The sequence below is a fragment of the Colius striatus genome, chromosome 14 (genome assembly GCF_028858725.1).
Source record: "Colius striatus isolate bColStr4 chromosome 14, bColStr4.1.hap1, whole genome shotgun sequence".
Lineage (NCBI taxonomy): Eukaryota > Metazoa > Chordata > Aves > Coliiformes > Coliidae > Colius > Colius striatus.
In genome coordinates this window covers 10,297,385-10,313,719 of record NC_084772.1, presented here as the reverse complement: position 1 = coordinate 10,313,719, position 16,335 = coordinate 10,297,385, and the positions used below count along the sequence as shown (strand labels likewise).

At 38.8% G+C, this 16,335-nt stretch overlaps 1 protein-coding gene across 1 annotated transcript in view; it reads left to right on the top strand.

Moving 5' to 3' along the window:
• C14H19orf12 (chromosome 14 C19orf12 homolog) overlaps window positions 1-16,335 on the top strand; it is a 34,333-nt gene that overhangs the window by 6,634 nt on the left and 11,364 nt on the right. The gene's annotated exons all lie outside the window — the stretch shown is intronic.

The window sequence follows — 16,335 nt, the reverse complement described above, 5'->3', positions numbered from 1 at the left end:
ATGCTTATGGAGTTTAAGAATTTGTAGTAAATATTCATCACAGGTAAGCTGAGTTTTGTTTCACCTATGAGTATGATGGGATGCCTGAAGTTTATAGCTAAGAGTATTGTAAATTGGACAAGTTAATTAGCCTTTCAGTTTCCCCATCTGTAAAATGATGATAATAGTACCTACATCACATGAGAGTTGTAAGAGATAATAAATGAATAAATGTACAGCACTTTCATCTCAAATGAAGGGCTCTCTTAAAGTTCAAGATCATTATTTTTTCATTAGAATTGTGCATTTGTTACAAAAATGTAGTACTTGTATACCATACAAAAATTTAAGATAATTAGGAAATTGACTTACTTACAATACTTATTAGAGAACAAATGTAAATATTTAATTACATTTTAACTAGTGTTGGAATTTATTCACAATGTTTTTGCAAAAATTGGAAACTTTAATAGAGGTTTATTGTTATTTTTCATATAGCACCTACAGCTTTGTACCTGTCCAGGCTAGTGTTAGTGATGTTAAAAGCTGGCAGGTTCCTTCCAACACTCAAGTTGTAACTATTGTGGAAACCTTTCCACCAAACTTGACAGGTAAACAGAGTTTTTCATTTTTCTTGTAAAATGTAGAGGGAAAAATATTACAGTCTCACTGTGTATGTTGTAAGAGATTCCACTTGAATTTTATCTTTTAGTTCTAAGGAAGTTTAAGAGAACTCAAAGAGTAACGATCATGGAATAGCTGTATAAAATATGGACATATGTTTTCATTCCTTGGGACTGGGACTTAAGTTTGTCCTCTGGGACCTCTCTTTCTATGACATCTATGCATCAGGCTTCTGCTGATGCTAATGAAAGTTATATTGTAGATATCAAAGCAAGTACACAAACACATTTTTGTGTCTGCTGGCAAAGTGCCAATGTGTCTGTTGTTCAGAGAAGCATCCTCCTTCCAAAGGCAGAAAGACTGTCAAGAAATTTAGTTTTGTTAACATAAGAGTGATTCCAAAACACCACAGTATGAGATTAAGTCTTCTTGAGTTTCTTTTGTCTGGACTAGTCTGTGTTCCACATGACTCTCATCAAAAGCAGTGAATGTCTTTTTTGTGCTCACCTCCTGGAAAAGAGATTGTTTAGACCCTATGACAACCTTGGCATTCTCTGCTTTTCTCCCTTTTTCCTCCTAGATATGCTAAGTTTCAATGCATAGAAATCCTTTCAGACACCAGTTTCTTGTGGCCAGAAGTACTTTTTCAAAGTCCACATTTACATAGGTGTTTTAATCTGATGTGTGTTTGGACTTCCTTCAAAACCAACCATTCCCTCCCAACCACTTGTCCCCACTGTTTCCCTTGTGCCAGCAGGAGCACTCATGTGGCCTTGTGGGGATGGGAAAACTGATTCTAGCCAAAAGCTTACTCAGTCTTGTACCAGCCACACTTGGGCTTGGGGAGAAGGGATGAATTTAGGTCATCTTCCTCATTCCTTGCATCTGCAGCTCTAACTCCAAGCTGTTGATATAGGCAGTGCAGAATTGAGTATTGTGAAGATGTTCCCTAAATCTGTCTTCCACACAGTCATTCACCCACAGCATATTTGCTCTGTAAAACATTGATCTGATTTAGTCTTTAAGTTCCTAGTCTGAGTGATGAGTTCCATCTTATGTCCTCTTTATCATGAAAGCAACCACATTAAATAAAATCATGAGTTGAGATACCAGTAATATCACTGTGCTTAAGTCAGTACATGTTTTGCACCCTTTTGTATGTAGAACTGTTTTCAGGCCTTTCACAAGTTGCATATATTTCAATACATAATTTCACAGAAGATTTTATGATAGTTGTCCCAAAGAGGAAATTGTTGCCAACTTTGAAAGTTATTTTCAGTAAAACTGTAGGCTAGAAGGCCTGATATGTAGGCAATGAGCATTGCCAGTGCTCTAGTGGCACAAGAAAAGTGAACGTATTTAAGTAGTCAGCTGAAAACTACAACCCCATACACTGATAAGGATTGTTCAGTGATGATAACTATACTTAAAGACATGGATTACAGTTTCCAAAAGTCGCTAAGTGTGAAAATATAATGTGTTACCAGGGTATTTCTTGAATTGGCTTCTAAACATCCACATCCTAAAAACTTAGAAGTGACTGGATCTTGGAGGAGTTTTCATCTGGATAAGAGATGGTAAGCGAGAACTACTTCAGTGCTGTATGTAAGGTCTAAATGAAGTAATGTCATAAGCAATAGTCTTTGTAAGACAAAAACCCTAATAGGTGTAATACTCATAGCATGCCATGAATACTATAGACAGCATTTTCACTGCCTTTCATTTAACACACCACCATGTGTAACACAGAAGGAAGAGGCCATAATTTGAGTCTGTAATGTTATATATGAATGGTAAGTGCAGAATTTAGGGAACAGAAGTAAAGGAAAGCTGATTTTAAAGCCTTGAAATATGACCGATAGCCAACTCTGTCATTCTTTGTGCTGAAGTATTTGTCTAGCAGCATTAAGCATCTGCTTGCCTGTTCCACACAGATGCTGTAAGTAGAATTTGACCTTTTGTTCAGAAAGTGTTTGAATATTTAATGTAAAAATATTAAGTTATCACAAAGGCTGTCTCTTTTGGGAAGAGTGTTCAATTTTTATACAGCCCAAGTTGTTAAAGTACTTTGGAGCATGAAGAACTTCAGAACAGAAAAAGCAAGCAGTGCTAATGTGTAGAAACTCCAGAAGTAAATAACAGCTGTTCAAGAAGACTTCTATTAAATATGTATTAATTAATTTGAAGTGCATCACTTAAATATGTGAAGAGATTATCTTGTGTTAATTTACATTAAAACACACAGCACTTGTTAGCCTCATTACAGTATCCTAAGTATATCCTAAGCTGTCACCTCATCCTACATTGAGCATTTTGTTGGGTGTTGATTGCTTTCGATTTGCCCTTTTAAAATGTCAGTTAGTGGCCTCCCTTTCTTGTTGGATCTCTTCTTTCTCTCACGTTTTGCTCTTGCATAGTCACTGTACTTGCTCGTGTCTGTTCTGTGCAGAAAATACTTTAAAATGTAGTGGGAAAATATAAAAGTAATTACCCACAGCTCCTTCCCTAATGTGCCCACCTGAACTTCACATGTGGTTCTCACTGCTAACTTATGAACCAGCAGAGAGAATACGAGTGTCCATTTCTGTAGCAAAGTGACTTTCTGTGAAGATTCAGTATCACCTTTAGCACAGGAAGGATACCTAGTAAAATGGAGATTTCTTTAGTGAAATTACAAATAAGTGAAACGCCTTGTTAGTAAGAGACTTTGTGTTCTAAATCAATGCATACTTCTTAATAAATTTTACAGGATAATTATAGCAATAAGGGGCGATATCTGTAGCAAAATTGATGCTTGGAACTCACAGTTCCTTGGTTTAAGAGCAGATTTAGATGTATATGTCTTCCTAAAGAAACCATTAAAGGTTTGCGATACAAAAACCTCACTTGCTTCTTGCACCTTTGCCCTAACATCCAGTCAGTGTTTGCTGTGCTGAGGAACTTAGAAGTTGAGTTTAAGAACAGTTGTATGCCTTTTTTTTTTTTTTTTTGCAAATTTGTGGTGCTTGTCTGTGTGACCTAAATCATAAATTGTTCAGAAAGGGTGGAGAACTGGGCTGAGGTATTTGGTTTGTGGAATAACATGCCATGATGTGTAGTAGAATCAATCTTTCTCTCCACTCTACAGTCCCAGCTGCAGAAATGCCATCAGAACTTAAAATACTTCAGAGAAAGGCAAAACTCAATTCCTGCCTTATAGTTATCAAGGGAATCCACCTATTTAGCTCTTTCTTTTGTAAGAACCAGTGCTTTTACTGGGGCTTACAATAAATTGTTCGTGTTGAGGCATTATGGAACTTCTTTCCATTTTTTTTCCCTTATGTTTAACCATTGTTTGACTCTTAGTGACAAGGATTATTTGATCCTTTGAACACTTGGTTATTTGGTATAAAAAGCATATTTCCCTTTGGATGTCTTCTGAAGACCTGTGTTAGGACTGAGAACTTTGGTCGCATTATTCTGTTTAGGAATCCTCTGTTGAGAAGTCCATATTTGGTCAATATTATGTTGAGAATATTGCATAGTTCCCTGACTATATTCATATTCTTGACTTCCTCTATCAAAAAAGGCTTTGACACTCACTCAGGTCCAGACAGACCTGATAAATACTTTCTTTGGGTTATTCTTCACCTGGCAAAGTTACTACTTGCCTATGCGCTATCTCAGCCTGATGCCTGTGGGGCACTGAAGTATTTCAGCCTTCACAGATAACTCCCTTTTTCCTCCATGTGAGCACTTTGCTCACAGACCAAAAACCATCACTCCTTCCTGTCACCCTCTGTAGGTCTGCAGCAAATAGAGGAAACAGAGGCAGCAATTGAACTAAAAGTAAGGCCCGATAGTTTCTAGTGGAATGTTGAGAGAAACAGATGCTTTCTCACCCCTGTCTTTAAGTGCGCAGATTATTTTAGGGAGAAAAAAAGTATTTCTGCAATCCAAATAGGAAAGCATTTCACATGAGGCAAAAAGGTTGCAATTCAAGACATAGTCTGTTTCTTTGCTTACAGTTTGAAGCTTTAAAAGTACTAAAGGTAAGAAGAGCCTAAGATGTTTCTTGTTAAACACTTAAGGATAGGAAAAGATGTGTGAGGATAATTATCTTAATTAAGAATCTGTTAATCTTATTAACATGTAGGTTTCAAGACATCAAAGAAGGATTTTGCTGATTTGGGGTGAAACTACTACTCTCTGTTTATGTTTAGCTTCTGTCTCTCCTGTTGCTGTCACATTGTCATCATTTCACAAAGTAAATTCAGTGTCAGACAGCAAACATTAATGTTTCATCATTTCATTTTCCAGAGGACATCACTTTCCTTGAAATGAATGGGACAGAGATGCTGCTTTGTTGGGTGAATCACTGGGTTATTAAGTGTTTGGTATATCAAAATGCAACTTTTACTTCTGTCCTACTACCTATGAAAAGGGAGATTGAATATCCAGTATAGGGGGTACGAGCTGATGAATCAGTGGATACTTAGGACCTTTTCATTACTATATGAACATTTAGTGTCAAGGTGTAGGTCAAGTATACAAGAAATTTTAAATATCTAAATTTGCAAAATCTGATCTGGAATTAAGTGTTCAGGATAGTTATACTCTGAATTGTTTGACTGTGTGCTGCAGTCACTGTGTTAAATGTACCATATCATACTGCTGTCAGAATGAGGGCACAAAGCAGAGGACATTGAAATAATTTTTCATACAAATGTAGGAAGAATCCTAAATTCAACAGTAAAAAAAGAATGAAAAGGAAAGCAGCACAGTAACAGCAGGAAAAGATGCTGAAGTATCCCCACAGTTCCTGCTCATTGTTTATTCCAGCTTCCTGCTTTTTCAATTTGCCTCTGAAGACTTTCTTGTGCATATACATAGATTATAGTATGCAGAAGACTAAGAATAAGCTGAAGGCAGAAACTGACTTAATGAAGCCATTCTTGTGATAGAGAAAAGATTTTGTTGTCCACAGATGCGCAAAGAAAAATAGAAAAGCAGCTGCCATTAGAAACAGAGTAAAAGCAGAGATGAGTGCCACGTCATGCTGCTTTAGTTGAAATCTGAGGCGTTGAAAGTCTTTAAGAGGATCTGTGCTGTTGTACAGGGTTCTAACCAAGAGGAGAAACAATAAGCTTCTGCTCGAAAAATACTGCAAGTCTCATATCTCAGATACTGTCCTGAATAGTGCTGACTTGTCAACTTTCAGCTGGAGAATAAGGATAAAAGGAAATCTTTCAGCCATTCTGTTATGACAACATTAGTAATCAGTTTTGTGTCCCAAACTTATGGAACGATGGGGAGGAGAAGGGGAAAAAAATTTAAATTTGTGAGTTAAGAACAGTATAATAAAATAACGTTTTTAAAAAGTATAATAATACTACTAGAAATTAAAAGGAAGATAACAAAAAGCAGGAAAGAAACAAAACCCAAGACAGATAAGTGATGCACAGTGCTGTTGTTCACTGCCCACTGACTGATGCCCAGCCAATCCCTGAGCAGTGATCTGCTCATCCCAGCTAACAATGTTAGCAACATCATTCTCACACTAAATCCAAAACACAGCCCTGTACTAGCCACAAGGGAGAAAATCCAATTTTGGCTGTCTCAGCCAAAACTGGGACAGCTGTCGTCTTGCAGAGGAAGATTCTGAAGGGCAGAGGTCTCCGTCTCATACGTTTCCATCTCTTCTTTAGAGGTACTTAGTTTGTTTTTTCTGAAACCATTTGTGCACAGAAACAGCATAAAGATGATGGAAGAAATTATTGTGGCAAGTGGGCGAGTAGGTGAGATGAAATGGTGGTGAGAGACAGCAATCAAGTGAAAGCTTCCTAAGTCACCCAGCCTTCAGAATTAAGAAACTAGGGATATAGTTGGTCTGCAACAAGTTATTAAATTACAGACTATCTGCACTGCACCCACAGGGTGGTGAACACTGGAATTTGGGTGAACTGAGATAGCTTCTTTTACTCCTTGCAATATCTGTTTGGATTATGAACTGAAGCATTCATGAAAGTAAATGCAGCTGGTGGCATTTGAGTTATGGAAATTATAGTTTGTAATACTTTTCTAATAGTAATTTGAGAGCTTAAAGAATTGTATGACTAATATTTCAATTGGACACTGAAAACTTTCAGGTTTCAGGAAATAATTTTTTTTACACAGCCTAGGTCAAATAGCCAAAAATATTACAGAATTCTTCTGAAGCTCTAGCCATGGCTACAGCAACATAGCTGGGGAAATAGATCAGCGGTCCAATCTGCTTTGACAACTCCTCTGTAACTAAAAATAGGAGGAATAGAAGAGAAAATGTGTAGGGCTGGTAGTGCCTTGTATTTTTCAATAATTTATCAAGATTCAAGAGCACAGATTTCCTTTGGGAAATATTAGTTCTTAGGTTTACAAAGTGCCTCAGTTGTAAATACCCATAAAAATGACAATTTGGTAGGTCGTATTTATTCTTAAGCGGGTCAAAGGACATTAGCGTATTCCTTCTGTATAAATCTGTCAAGTACAGAATTTCTTTGTGCTCCCAAATCACAAAAGCACCTCTCACAGTCAAGGAGAAAATGTTGCATTATTGCCAATCAAGGACAACAAGCGAGCAGATCGATCTCTACCCAATAACTTTTGCCCTGCTTACTAAGTTTTTATCACCAAAACTGGACACATCAAGGGATTGGAATTAATAGATACATTCAGTGCTGATTTATTACAGGAGAAGAAATACAGCCTGGCCTTACTTCTAACTCAGTTTTTAAATTCTTATTTTATTCCTTGTATGGGAGCTTGCAATGACTGTTTCTACATACAAAGTGCATAACTTTCAGATATCCCTGGATGTACACAAATCTTCAGCTCTCATAGGTACATTGACTGTTACAGGGTTACGTGCATCCTGCACTTGGTGGTGTTATAGTCTTGACTTTAAGAGTGTGGAAATCTGTAGCAGGGTTGCCGTTTCTATAGATATAAGCTTGGGGAGAGACAGTATATAAGGGCTGTCTGCCAGTCACAGTTACTGGAATTCAGCAGAGGACTTGCATCATCCTCCTTGGTCTCTCTCTTTGAACTCCCTGTATACAGTGATAACTGTGGCTTACGGTAGAAATGTGATCAATTAAATACTTCTTGGAAGGCAAGTGAATCTACAAAATTAAAGGGAAAGATGTTCACCACAGATATACAGAACAGTGGAGGCTGGAAGGAGCGTAATCTGATCCAGCCCTCAGCTCAAAGCATAGTTAACTAGAACAGTTTGCTAAAGATTTTGTCCAGAGAGGTTTTGAATATCTGCAAGGATGGGGTTTCCACAACCTCCCTGAGTAACTTGTTCCAGTATTTCACTGGTCAAGAATAAGCTATTGAGTTAAAAATGTAGGCCATGTTATTATGATAAATGTATGAAAAAAAAGTATCCTAGAGAACAGCCAGATCTGTTATTGTTAGTCCTGCTCGGTTTTTTACCTGCCTGGGCAAAAGATATGAGTTTTAATTGTTCTTTGGCCTCTTAAGAGCTGGGCAGCTCTTCCATAGATCAAATGGGTGGAGGAGTAGCTGATGGATTTTCTGCTCATGTTCACAATGAGGTGGAGAAAGATGGAAAGATCATACCCTACTCTGTGCTATTTCCTGATGGAGTGGGCAGAGGGACGTATGTTGTATTTCTCCAGATGCATCCTTCCCCGGCCAGACATTCTGTTGAGAGAGTATATTCAAGGGCTGTGTGTGTTTGTCAAGATTTCCAGATGTCCAGTAATCCCAGCCTCTCCGTGGCACGTGAGCAAATCCTTTCTACCATGCATGTATGGCAAATCTGACATCCACTGCACCTGGTGTGCACACTCGCAGTAAATCTGATGTGGCCAGGGCTCTTGTGCATGTGCCCTCCTGTGGATTTTCACCAGCACAACAAATTGGATGTGTCTCAAACATTTAGGATTAACTGAGCATGTTCAGACCATCTGTGCAACACATGTACTGCAGGTGCAGTGATGCTTTAAGGGCTGGACATGACGCGTATGCTACGCAGCTCTCAGTGATGCATTTTGGTATGGCAGGAGTTCAGAACAGGATCGTGGCACACTCAGAAACCATCCTTTTCACTGGGAACCTCTAAGAAGAATTCTGCCATAGGAAGAAGCTGATTTTTGGTTCTTTGGCCTCCTGACTTGTCACAGTTGTCTGGTAAGCCTTACCCTACCTTCAGTGGGCCATCCTATTGCACAGATTTTGAAAGGATCTGAGAAGGCAGTGGCTTTTGGTTTGGGAGAGGTGAGGGTGTCTTGACTGAAACATATTTTCTTCACCAGTGTGAATTCAAGACAGAAAAGGTGAGAAAAAAAAGAGTGAACAACTTGGAGTTAAGAGGGAAAACACAACCCAGAGTACACGTTATCCATGTCCAGTGTCAGATGGAAATGTTGAGCTTTGCCCTACACTTTCAAATCACCTCTCAGGATTGGGCCCAGAATGAGAAAGTTACGACTACTTCCATGCAATTCTCACCTTTCCAGGTAAACGCAGAAAGCTGTAGTTGCCAGAGCAGTGATGAATTATGACTTTCTTCCATCCAAAGAGCCTTGAGCTTTTTCCCCCTCCGAACATCTAACTTACTTGCAGGGCTGCCAGAAAAGCAGTAGCTTTTTTTTCCAAATATCCATTTGCCTTTCCATTTATCTACTTTGATCTAAAACATAGAACCTGATGGATGCCCTAGGTAAATCAAACATTTTCCGTCTGCCAAAATGGTTTTGCAAATGCTTATTTCATGCCATTACCATTTTTCTGTTTCTCGCAGTAAATCAAAAAGTATCAGCCATTCATCCACTTTAAAAGTAATGCCTTTCCCTTGCATAATTACACATACCCAGTGGAGATCTGTATGCACAGTAAATCTATTCCTTTAAAAGGTTTCGCCTTAAGTACCACAGTGACATAAATTGGTGTAGCGCAAATTTATTTATTTAAAAGATTTATTCTTTTAACTGATCGGGTAAGTGTTACAATTCCATTGTTCGATTTGGGTGGGGAGGGCTTTTATTAATGTATCAGATATGATTCTGCAGCAGATGTTTATGTAGAAAGGTCTCACTCCTTACAGGACTTGTAGCAATTGATGTGTGTGTGTAATTTATTCTCATTACAGGTTTATTCTTAACTGGTGTTCAGGGGGTCTTCACTGTATCTCTAGTAGGTCCTTGAGAATTAAATAGTTTAACGATTGTAATGAGAAAACCTGAAAGAAGTACATGTAGAGAAGCGTATCTATTTGGACATTATCTCTCCAAATTTGCAAATAACTTAAGTACGATATTAAAAGTGAGTGAGAAATTGCCCAAAATAAATGTCTTCCAGTAGTAAATGCCCCAGGCAGTGTTTTGGCAAAGTGAAGATTAAAATAAAGGGATTTTTTCATCTTTCTCATGTAAACTTGCTCATCTTTATAAGTCGTGCCTGGAGCTCTCAGGGGTGTCAGACCTAAAGCAGACAAGCCCAGCTGGTGAAAGCCTGGGAGTGAAATGATGAATTTTTTAGCAGATCCAAGCTTATTTTTAGACTTTACAGAATTCTCTTTCATTTCTCCATGAGTGAAAGTGTAGGAAGTATCTTAAAAAAAGAAAGTAATTAAGGAACTTTACCAGAGCAGCAAAAAGTAACAAAACGCTGAAACCTGCCTACAGTTGAGCTAAAGGTATCCCAATTGAAGTTGTGGCTACAGTGTAATCCTGCAAATGTTTACATACACATTCAGTTTAATGCATGTGACAATTCTTGAGATGTATACCAAGTCTGGAGATACACCAGATCACAGATTAGGTTATGACACGGGGAACTGAACAAGGTTTCTAGTGTGAATGTATTTTCTTTGGATATATTTTCCATGGTATTGTCTGTGAAAGTGAAAATCAAGATGGCTGTATTTTGTTAGGCTGTGCAACAAAAACATGCAGAAACATTTTTGGGAGAGGATGGTTCATCATAAAATTTAAGCTCTTGAGTCTTAATTGGTTAATCAAATTAATTTAATTAACACAACCGAAATATTCAACACTGTGATTTCACACTGTCTGTTTCAAAGTGGTTTGGGGTTTTGGTTTTGAAGGGTTTTTTTGCTGGCATTACAGAGCTGCCAACACTCTTTCCTACAGTTGAAAAGGAAAAATTGCTTTACTGTCCAAGGCAGACGTGGATTACGTGGATAATTGCAGATCTAGCAAGAGCCGTGTAGTGGAAGGAGGAAGTTTAGTACATGCAGGTCCCCCTCTCATGTCCGTTAAGGTCACTCTTGGGATTTCATTTAAAGTGGATCTGGCTTTTGTGTGTGTTTTTCTAATACATTGACTAGACCAGAGGTTAATACCTGTCCTTTTTTGGTCAGAATTGATGGTGGTGGTTTCAATCATACCAGCTTTACAATGATATCAGGGAAGAGGAACAAACACAGGGCAGAGGGGCTTGGGGAAGCTGGGAAATGCTACATTCAGACATTTGAAAGCAGGTTTGGTGCTGGTGTTTAGAATTCAATTGATTTGCATACTGTGAAAGTCTGACTGATTCTTGTTTTATGTCAATTCTAGCCATTCCATTTCAGACTAATACTGATCTGTGACAATGAATAGCAGTCTTTCTTTAGTACATAGCTTGATGCATAAAGAAGTACGGCATATTCCAACTGTTTCAGCCAACCTGAGTAACATTTACAGAGATTTATGCCCTGAGTATGAAGAAAAAAACCACTCTTAACTGGTTTGTAATGGTTCTTGACAATTTTAGGGGCAGTACTGTGTGATGTAGTTGCCTGTCATAGAGACTGTATCAGTAAGTGACAAAGAAGCCTCTTTGAATCTTGTGTCCTAGAATATGTGTCCTAGAATATGGGAGCTGCTAACTGAGAGTCCTGGAGACTGCAGCTTTCCTGACTGAAACAACCTACCGTCTGTATTGTAGTTGGGAACCAGAGGAGCCACCTTAAAGGGTGAGAGTACCTCAGCTCCCAAACTGTCTCAATCTTTGTCTTCCCATGCTGTTTGCATCGATGCTAATCAATGTTAATTATGGTAGTGGGGCTTGTGATGTACTCATTAGAAAAGCCATCCTATTTTTCTATGCTTGTACAGTCTGTAACACAATAGAGTCCTGATTGGGGTTCCCTAGATGCTACAAATAGTAATACAAATTGTTGTAATAATGAATACGTGGTTCATGGTGTAAGACTACCAAACTCTGTTCATACAGCCTGCTAAAGCATCTTTTGATAATTCAGTTTGCTGTTGCCACTAACTATTGGTATATGTCTTGATATATACTGGTATATGTCTTGACAGTTGTGGCCTCAGCAGTAAACCATTTAAGCTTTTGTTCATGTCTAAATAGGTGCTTCTTTTTAAATTTGCATTTCAATCTCTGTTTGTTAGTGTAGATATATGCTTAAAGCTAAACCTGTGCTTAAAAGCTCCTCTGATTCAGCATCCTGATTGTGCTGGGTTCATTATCCCACCACCACTCCCTGACTATACTGGGAGCTGGTGGCCTGAAGGATGGGGGGCCAGTTTCTTTCTTAGGCTGAAGGTTATAGGCACAAGGCAGGAAGATGCTGAGCAGATGGTTGGGTGTAGGTCCTAGCAAAGGCTCTTGCCTCCAATAGGGGCAGAAAGTGGGTAGAAACCCAGAGCTGGAAGCTGATGCTTTCCATGCTCCAGAGGTTGCAGTCCCCTTCTCGGTGTCACTCCATGCTGGGCACCCTTGTACTAAGAGCTAATACCTGACAAGTACAGTCTCCTTTAGCAATTGACTTGTTTCAGTTCTACTGTTATCCTTACTGAGAATGTCAGCACCATTGTTTATAAGCACTAATTGGTATCAGTAATTACTATTCAGCCTGACTCTGCATCCCCAGACCTTACCCTTGTGAGTTCCAGTGACTTAAATAGTCTCATAATTTTTTTCCAAAGAAAGGTTTCCACAAAGAATCCCTTAGTGCTTCTTACCTGGTTTGTTACAGATGTTGCTTCTAGTTTCGTTTTTTCAATTCCCACTAGACTGCATGCCTGAATTTTAGTTATCTATGTGCAGTTTAGGTATGTGATTATCTGCCTGACTCTGGTAAGTTTTCTGTTCCGTACCACGCTGTGTTTGCCAAGGCTGTGTACTAAACTGTTGTTGTATTACCTCTCTTGAGTGTGTATGTTGTTTTAAAAGGAACTTGAGTCAGTTTTGAGTTGCTTCTATGTTTGGAATACTTTAAAATATCTAGTATAGCAGATTTTTCCCTGTTAACTGTGCTTTTGTGAAATTTCATGATCTATAGCACACCCTAGTGATATCTGGAGATCATGAAGTTAGACCCAGTCAATTTTACTTCCTTTACGGTGAAACAAAACTTAAGACCCCACTAAGCAAAGCCTAGGAAAGGAAATGTCTTCTTATTTAAGACAGGAAATGGGTTGAATACCTTGGTTTATAAAACAAAAAACAGTCTTGGAAATTGAGACTACTTGATATTCTTCTGTGAAAAGAATATCTGTAAAATGAGTTCATCTGGTCTGCAGTCTTAAATGTTGGATGTATTTTACAATAGACCATGGGGAAAAGCTGACCAGAGTCATGTGAGAAGAAAGGAGGATATTTTAGACTGGAGAGAGCATGAAGAGAGCAACCAGGTATAAATACAAGCATTGTGCAGGAAACCTGTGGGCAGTCTTCACAAGTGGGAGTCCAAATGATCATTTCGTGTCTTACTGCTAAAACATTAAAATTTATGCTAGATATTAAATCCCTCCTTTTGCAGGTCGTTAGGTCACTTGTTTTTTCAGGTGATGGTACCTATATTTAGTTTGCAGTGGCTAACAGGCCCCATATGATGAGGGATGTGAGGGATGCAGAGGGATGTGCACCTTCCTAACTTTGGAGGCTACCTAGCACTCAGCTTTTTTTCTGAATATCTGTATTTCAATCATTTGAGTTCTTTCTAATTGTCTGAATGCACAGAATGATGTCAAGCTAAATGTCAAGCTAAAGATAGGGTCCTGCTTTCTGTCTCATTCACAAATGAGACATCGGTAATACTTTGGGGAGAGACAAGGTTCCTCTCAGACCTCTGCATGTCAGGTAATTCATTTCTGCATTCCAGGTAATCCAAACCATAATGGAAATTAGCATTTTGTTTTATGTAAATAAAACCAAAAAGTTTGCAATAATTTATGATATTTATTTAAATGACATGTAAATTGCTTTGTGAAACTTAGGGGGGAAAGCAGCACAACTGAAACAGCACAATTGTTTCCTAGAACATTCATTTCAAATCCACATACAATATTTCATTCATGCTTAATTATTTCCCCAATGCTAGTCTAAGCATTACTAGTTTCCTTTGTCTTTTTGCTTTTGCATGCAGTGTGATTAGCAAAACTGCTTGTGCTCTACCAACTCCTGCACATATGGGGTTTAGCCTTATTGTTCCAAGGGGTGGAGCAACAAGCAATATGAACACTCATGCTGCCAAATTTGGCACATGTGAGCCCTCCAAAGTATACAGATATCACCCGTTTCATTGAAATCCCTGTCCATATTTTGCACTGCTGCCATAATGGCAACTCCATTGTCTGGGTGTATTATTTGAAGCAGCTTTTCTCCCATTGTTTGTGCACTGTAATCCTTGAGGTTTCTGTAGTCATCGTGAGCAGCTTACTTGAAAGAAATCACTTAGCTCTTACAGATCACCCTCTCTGAACCTGCTGGCAAAGGAACAGCCCATGACTAAAGCATGAGACCTGTGATCTTTCTGAAGAAAATCTCTTCAGTAGAGTTTATAATTTGATGCTTTCATGGGCTGTGTTCTCAGGGTTTGGACTCAGTGTTATCTTTCATCCCCCATGGATTTTTCTATGAAGCATGATGGGAATGTAGGCTGAAAAAAAAGCCTGGGAGTGCTGGCTGTGGATGTGTGCCCTGACAACATGCTCCACGCGTTTCAAACCCAGGCAGAGGGAGACATCTACTGTTTGACAGAAATTAAGGACAGTTGTTTATTCCAGTTGCTGCAAAATCTGCATCCTTTCTTCTTCGTGGTACAGAGATTGGCACATCCTGCTGTGAGTCTTTTCAACAGGCTTTTGAGAACTTAATGCTTGTCTTTGTAGGGCAGAATGAAAGATTCCCTGGAACTTATCATGGAGAAGGGGCTGCCCAGTTCTTTTCCTTTCTAGCGTTCAGTCATCTCCTTGGTCAATGCCCTCTACTCCAGTGGCACTTGTCTCTCATGGTTGTGTATATGCATGCTGTTGTAGGTAAAGCCATTTGGTATTAGCTGTTATTTATAAAATGTGCCAATTACAGGTTGTGAATGCACATTGTTTTACTCCTGAGACAGCCATTTATGATGTTTTTAAGGCAGTGGTTCCCAAATTGAGGTCTTCAGAAAGCCAGCAAAGGGCATCTTTGTAGTCTGCAAAGAGTTTCCAGTTCTACAGAACTATAGGACATTTATAAATGTGGTATAAACACTGCCCTGCTCTGCATTTATGTTAGCAATAGCTCTTTAGGCAACTCTGTTGCAGCCATTATGTGTGATCCCAAATGGTGACACTGTTGTGATTGCAAGTGTAGTTAAAGTGTAACATGCTAAACTGTGTAAGTCTGAAAATCCCATTGTAACATGTTTGAGTATTTGCAGTGATTTCTGGAAGCTTTGAATCTGGTCCGTCACTGTAGAGAGCAATTCTAATTCACCTTTCCATCTTCTCACCTCCAGCCTATTGCATGAGAAATGAAAATCAGGCAATGCAACCTATACAAGCTGGCCTCTTCCCTCCCACTCTGCTACCTAGCTGCCTGCGAGCTCCCCTCTTGCCTGGCACATGATCAGAACCCAAGTCCAAGGAAGCTGTTCCCAGAAAAACAGGAAACTTAGCATAACAGCTTTCTAAAATTCAGCACCTATAAATCAGTGAAGGTTGGAAGTGAAGTCAGCCGAGGACTTTTGACTCTGATGGAACTTAAGTCAGCTTCTCTGTGCTTCCACTTTGCACCTCCAAAGTAGTTGCTATCTGGGGCCAGAATTATGTAGCTGAACATTTACGATTCTTAGACACCACAAGCACCAGGTCATGATTTCTTACACCACTGAATGGCATCAGGCATGGAAATCTATCACTGATGTTATTCCAGACACCTTCAAATGTCATCTTTCCATCCTTCATCCTAGAATGCTTTCTTCCTTGACTGAATTTACAACATGCATTTTAGATCTGATTTTGAACTTTGTCTGCTTTATGTATGCCCTGTAATTAGAGGTTTGAAAACGCCTCAGACACACTTTTTTTAGATACATTCTGCAAAAGAGTGATGAGTAGAGAAAGTGGTGGTAGGAGAGTGGTTTTTTTTTAGCTCCTCTCTGGAAACTTGCAGAATTTTGTGTAGCTATTTTTTAGCCAGGATTGTGTCTCCAATGTTTATACATGCTATAACATATAAACATGTAAAGTAATTTCAGGACACCGACTCTTACGTTTAGATTTGCTGTAGGTTTTTGTGAAATGGTCACCAAATGGCTCCTCTGTACCAGTAAACACAAGTTCAGAATTAGGCTGCTGAGGAAGTAAAAAACCAGCATGAATGACTATTATAATAAGAATCTGGAAGAGCAGAATTTTGTAGTTAAGGATATGCCTTAAATTTCTTTTAACAGCTCGCTTAGATAGTGCTAACTAGCAATGTGTGCTGTATTCCAAAGTACCAGCC